A 5,690-nucleotide genomic window follows, 5' to 3' on the forward strand; every position below is an offset into this window, starting at 1 on the left:
TTTGAAGTGTTTAAAACAAAGATGGATAAAATAAAATTAAAAACTGACAAGGACCCTAACTAAAGCGTTAAGCATACATAGTCCTGGCGTCCTACCATTGACAAAAACAGTTGTATACAACATACACAGGTGATGTCAAAATTGCTAGAGTAAATTTTAACAGCGTAACACCTCTAAAATTGTTTTCCAAGCCGAGTCATAGGGGTGTATATAAGCCTGTGTAGTAATGTGATAGAAGGCAATGCTCTAAGATCCAGGTAAGCAAGCTACAATTATGGAGTATTCCCTTCAATTAATTTAACATCATTGTGGGTGAATGACCCACAAATCAACTATTCTGCTGAAGTGCTGATAAAAACTTAATAACAGATACTAAAACTAATCTTACCGCCAAAAGAGAAAGAAAGCCATAACAGTCCTCTGTCGAATTTCTGATCATTCCAGCCTCAACCATCGCCTGTCTGTGAGAGACAGAGTCAATATTCAACATGTGGAATGGTCTATTTCCAATCAAAGATTAAGCCTGTAATTTAACACAAACAATTTAAGATGATTTCAGAAACAATTTTATCAGAAACAAATTAAACAACTAGTGCCTTTCAACACACACACAGCTTCTGCGTAGTCAGGAGCCTACTTGTATTCATAAAGTAAAGCATTAAGAGCAGATAAATGGGACAAAAACAACTAGAGTAAAAATTTATTGCCACTAAGCACTGTCCAAAATAAAATAAAAAAATAAAAAAAATCACTCGTCAAGAACTAGCAAAGGTTAGTGAGCAACTACCACAGTAGACAAGCTTTATCTTCGACAAATTTTCCAGTACAAAGCATTATCTTCATTTAATTAAATGAGTAACTAGCAAATGTTCTAATGGATGCACTAAAGTAATAAATGACAAAGAATGACAAACAAATTTATGCAGTTCACTAATAATGTGTTAGCTAAATATAAAGGATCAGGAAAGAACAATCTCAACTTATTACGTCATCCAGCTTATAGCAACTACAACTGATTAATCCTTGTGGCATATTAAGCACAAGGCTATGTCATGGATTTAGCTAGAGGTACGGCCCAGCCCGTCAAGGTTTACTCAAGAAGGCCCAAGTCAAGAATGCACAAGGTTCAGCAAGAAGAAAGTAGCCGTTTGATTGAGGGAGTTAATGACGGGGACATCTAAGAGAGTCAACTTCAACAAAGAGAAGAGACAAAGCTCATTAAAAGTTTATTAGGGAAAGTAGCAGGAGTAATTTATATGTCTTATTTTGGGTTTTGCTATTTTTATGTCTAATAGTCACATGTATCTCTTTTGTCATGGGAAAGCTTAGTATTAGTATGAGTAGAGAGTAATTGTAGAGGGCATCCAGAAATTTAGTAAGAACCTCTTGAGAGTAGTAGCCTCAAGCTACCAGGAGATTTATGGCCTCAAGCCATTGACTATCCACTGTGATCATCAGTTTAATTAATCAAATTAACCATCAAGCTTTCCCTTAATTTGTTGTCTTAGTAGTATAATTGCTGTGTGGAATTCGGTCTTTGACAACTTGGTATCAGAGCGGTACGGTCATGGTGGGGGGTCCATCGTTAACCCAGCGTGCCGACGCGGTGGACGAAAAAATTGAGGAGGTGGAGTCACGCTTGAAGTCAATTGAAGAAAAGCTGACCAACCAAGACGTTTCAATCGGGCGAGCAGTCGCGGAGGCAGTAGGGAGGGCTATGGCCGAAACACAGAAAGCCATAACCGACCATTTCACCACCCTGTTCGAGTCGGAGAGGAAAAGGCAGGAGGACGACCGAATCAGACTCGAAGGAAGGATAGATCGGCACCGGCAGGACCAGGAAATGCAAGCTACCCTCAGTGCCAAGGAACAGGACAAATTCAGAGAGGAAATTCGGAAAGCCGTGGCGGCGGCCACCACAATCAGAGCGCCACCACCACCACCACCGCCCCCTTTGTCCCCTGTTGGCGAGGGAAACAGCCAAATTCATGGCGAAAATGAGGTACGTACCCCGAGAGAAGAGCATTTTGGCATGCCGCATTGGAGGGAACCTAGAGGGTGGAACGACAGAGGTTAGTACGACGGCGGAGGCGGAGGCCCTTGGAAACAGAAGAAGCTCGATATGCCGACTTTCGAAGGAAAGGACCCAGATAATTGGGTCATGAGGGCTAAGATGTATTTCGACTTTTACCGTCTTTCGGAAGAAGATAAAGTCACCGCGGCGGTGGTGGCCATGGACGGACCGGCGTTGCAGTGGTACCATTGAGAGAATAGGCGGAGGCCGGTGAAGGGGTGGGCGGATCTGAGGATGAGAATACTGAGGGAGTTCCGACCGACTAACTCCGGCACCCTACAAGAACAGTGGCTCGCCGTGACTCAGACATCGACGGTGGAAGAGTACCGGCGAAAATTTATCGAGCTCGCGTTTCCAATTGAAGACATTCCTGAGGAGATCATGCGAGGTCAGTTTATAAATGGCCTTAATGAGAAAATCAGAGCTGAACTGAGGTTGTTGGATCCGGATTCCTTGGAGCGGGCCATGGAGTTGGCGGGTAGGATTGAAGAAAGGAATCGGGTCACTGGAGAGAAGAAGGGGGTGGGCCCTTGGCGGGTCGGACCGAGTTCAACGAGGCCCAGTTCAAGTGCGGGCGGTAGTAAAGGAGGGGGGTTGATCCAAACTTATGGGTTGCCCACTAACACGGGGCCCACGAGAAGTTGGACCAAGCCACAAGAATCTCAAGGGTCTGTTAGTATGGGCCGGCCCAATGCAAGCCAAATCCTTAAATCCACCACACCAGGAGACTTACTGAATTTGAGTTGGCAGAACGTCGAGCAAAGGGACTTTGCTTTAGATGCGATGAAAGATGGGGGGCGGGGCATAGGTGCAAGCGTAAGGAGTTGAGCGTCTTGATGGTGGCTGAAGGGCCGAGGAGAGGGAGGAAGAGTTAGCTGAGGGGGAGGAAGAGGAAAACGTGGAAATTTCATTATGTTCCGTGGTTGGGATTTCAAATCCTAAAACCATGAAACTCAAGGGGTCAATTCATGGGAAGGAGGTGATTGTGATGATCGACCCGGAGGCGACGCATAATTTCGTGTCACTCCGGATAGTCAAGGATTATGGAGTGCCGAGAGAGGAGGCCGGAGAGTTCGAGGTAGCATTGGGTAAGGGCGAAACAGTGAAAGGGTTGGGAATTTGTCGTGGCGTTAAGTTGGGGTTGAAAGGTGGAATTACCTTGGTGGAGGATTTTCTACCTTTGGGTCTTGGGAATGCCGATATTATTTTGGGGGTGCAATGGTTGGAGAAGCTGGGAGCGGTCACTACCAATTGGAAAACGCATGTCATGAAATTCACTATCGCCGGGGTTCCGGTGACATTAGTGGGTGATCCTTCCCTTGAGAAAACCCAAGTATCGTTAAAGGCCATGATTAAAGGGTTGAGCAAAAATAGAGGTGGGTTGTTAGTAGAGATCAACCTCGTGGAGGAGGTAAGGCAGCCGCAAAGGGGCAGCCTAGCACCCCGTTTTTTGGAGCGAGTGTTGGGCGAGTACGAGGGAGTCTTTGAGATGCCGGAGGGGCTACCTCCTAGCCGTGACCATGAGCATGCAATTCTACTCAAAGAAGGGAGCAACCCCGTTAGTGTTCGACCATACCGTTATCCCCAAGCTCAAAAGGATGAGATTGAAAGGCTCATCCAAGAAATGTTGAATGCCGGTATTATTCAACCATCCACAAGCCCTTTTAGTAGCCCGGTGCTACTAGTGAAGAAGAAGGATGGGAGTTGGAGGTTTTGTGTTGATTATAGGGCGCTTAACAAAGAAACGGTGGCCGAAAATATCCTATTCCCGTCATCGACGAGCTACTTGATGAGCTCCATGGGGCAACCGTCTTCTCCAAGCTAGATTTGAAGTCCGGCTATCATCAAATCTGAATGAAAACCGATGACATCCACAAGACCGCGTTTAGAACTCATGAGGGTCACTACGAATTTTTAGTGATGCCTTTTGGGTTGACTAACGCGCCGGCGACTTTTCAATCCCTTATGAATGTGGTGTTTAAGCCATATTTAAGGAAATTTGTGTTAGTTTTCTTCGACGATATTTTGATATATAGTCGTGATGAGAAGGAGCATGAGAGTCATGTGAGAATAGTGTTGAAGACCTTAGCCGAACACAAGCTATATGCTAACAAGAAGAAATGTGAATTCGGGAGTTCGAAGGTGGCCTATCTCGGGCACATCATTTCTAGTGAGGGAGTAGCCATGGATGGAGATAAGGTGGATGCCATAGTGAGGTGGGAGACCCCAAGAAACTTGAGGGAGCTTCGGGGTTTTCTTGGGCTAACCGGTTATTACCGGAAGTTTGTGGCCCAATATGCCCAAATTGCCGGCCCCCTTACTTCCCAACTTAAGAAAGATTGTTATGGGTGGTCACCGGAAGCCACTTTAACATTTGAGAACCTCAAGAAAGCCATGACTACGGTCCCGGTGTTAGCTATGCCGAATTTTTTGAAGGAGTTTATCGTGGAGACCGATGCCTCCGGATTTGGGGTGGGAGCCGTGTTATCTCAAGAGGGAAGACCGATCGCGTTCTTTAGCAAGCTCTTAGGAGTTAGAGCTAGGGAGAGATCAATTTACGAGAAGGAGCTCATGGCTATTTGCTTGGCAATTTTGAGGTGGAAACACTACCTCCTTGGGAGGCACTTTGTTGTAAGAACCGATCAACAAAGTTTGAGGTACATCACTCAACAAAGGGAGGTGGGTGGAGAGTACCAAAAATGGATGAGAAAGTTGGTGGGATTCGATTTTGAAGTTCAATATCGGCCGAGGGCTTCAAACCGTGTTGCGGATGCGCTGTCAAGAATGGATTATGCAAAGGTGCAATTAGGAGCCTTGGTTCATTCTCACGTAGTGGATTGGAGCGAGTTGGAAAGGGAGATTCAACAGGATAAGTGGTTAGCCCAACTCAAAGTGGGCCTGGAAAATGGCCAGGAAGGCCCGGCTGGGTTTTATTTGGAGGGTCAGAGAGTTGTATTCAAGGGAAGACTTGTATTGCCCAAATCCTCGAAATTCATTCCAATTCTGTTGAGGGAATATCACGACACGCCGACGGGGGGCCACGACGGAGAAGTAAAAACCTATCTCCGTTTGGCGGCGGATTGGTTTTGGGGAGGAATGCGGCGCGAGGTTGGGGAATATGTGCGCCATTGTGAGGTATGTCAGCGAAACAAGGCCGTTCAACAACATCCTCTTGGCCTACTACAACCACTTCCAATTCCGGTGGCTACTTGGGAGGATTTATCAATGGATTTCGTAGAAGGGTTACCGCTATCCAAAGGGTTTGATTCGGTTTTGGTAGTGGCGGACCGTTTATCAAAATACAGCCACTTCATTGGGTTGAAACACCCTTTTAATGCTTTGAAGGTGGCCGATTGTTTCGTCAGGGAGGTGGTGAGGTTACATGGATTTCCGTCGACCATTGTTTCGGATCGAGATCGGGTTTTTATGAGCATATTTTGGCGAGAATTATTCCGGATGCAGGGCACCCACTTGAAGCGGAGCACCGCCTATCATCCACAATCGGATGGTCAAATGGAGGTTGTGAACAACTTACCTCCGGTGTTTCATCACAAATCAGCCTAAGAAGTGGGCTGAGTGGCTGTCGTGGGCGGAGTATGCCTACAACACCTCCCCT

General features: G+C 46.2%; 1 long non-coding RNA gene across 1 annotated transcript in view; it reads right to left on the reverse strand.

The window, feature by feature from the left end:
• Positions 1-2,185, reverse strand: part of LOC110683794 — an 11,999-nt gene extending 9,814 nt beyond the window's left edge. The window contains exon 1 of the long non-coding RNA XR_002503674.1: positions 389-2,185. This is a non-coding gene — a long non-coding RNA (uncharacterized LOC110683794). The remainder of the gene's footprint in view (positions 1-388) is intronic.
• Between the last annotated feature and the right edge of the window lie 3,505 nt (positions 2,186-5,690).

This window comes from Chenopodium quinoa, unplaced genomic scaffold (genome assembly GCF_001683475.1).
Source record: "Chenopodium quinoa cultivar QQ74 unplaced genomic scaffold, ASM168347v1, whole genome shotgun sequence".
NCBI classification, from domain to species: domain Eukaryota; kingdom Viridiplantae; phylum Streptophyta; class Magnoliopsida; order Caryophyllales; family Amaranthaceae; genus Chenopodium; species Chenopodium quinoa.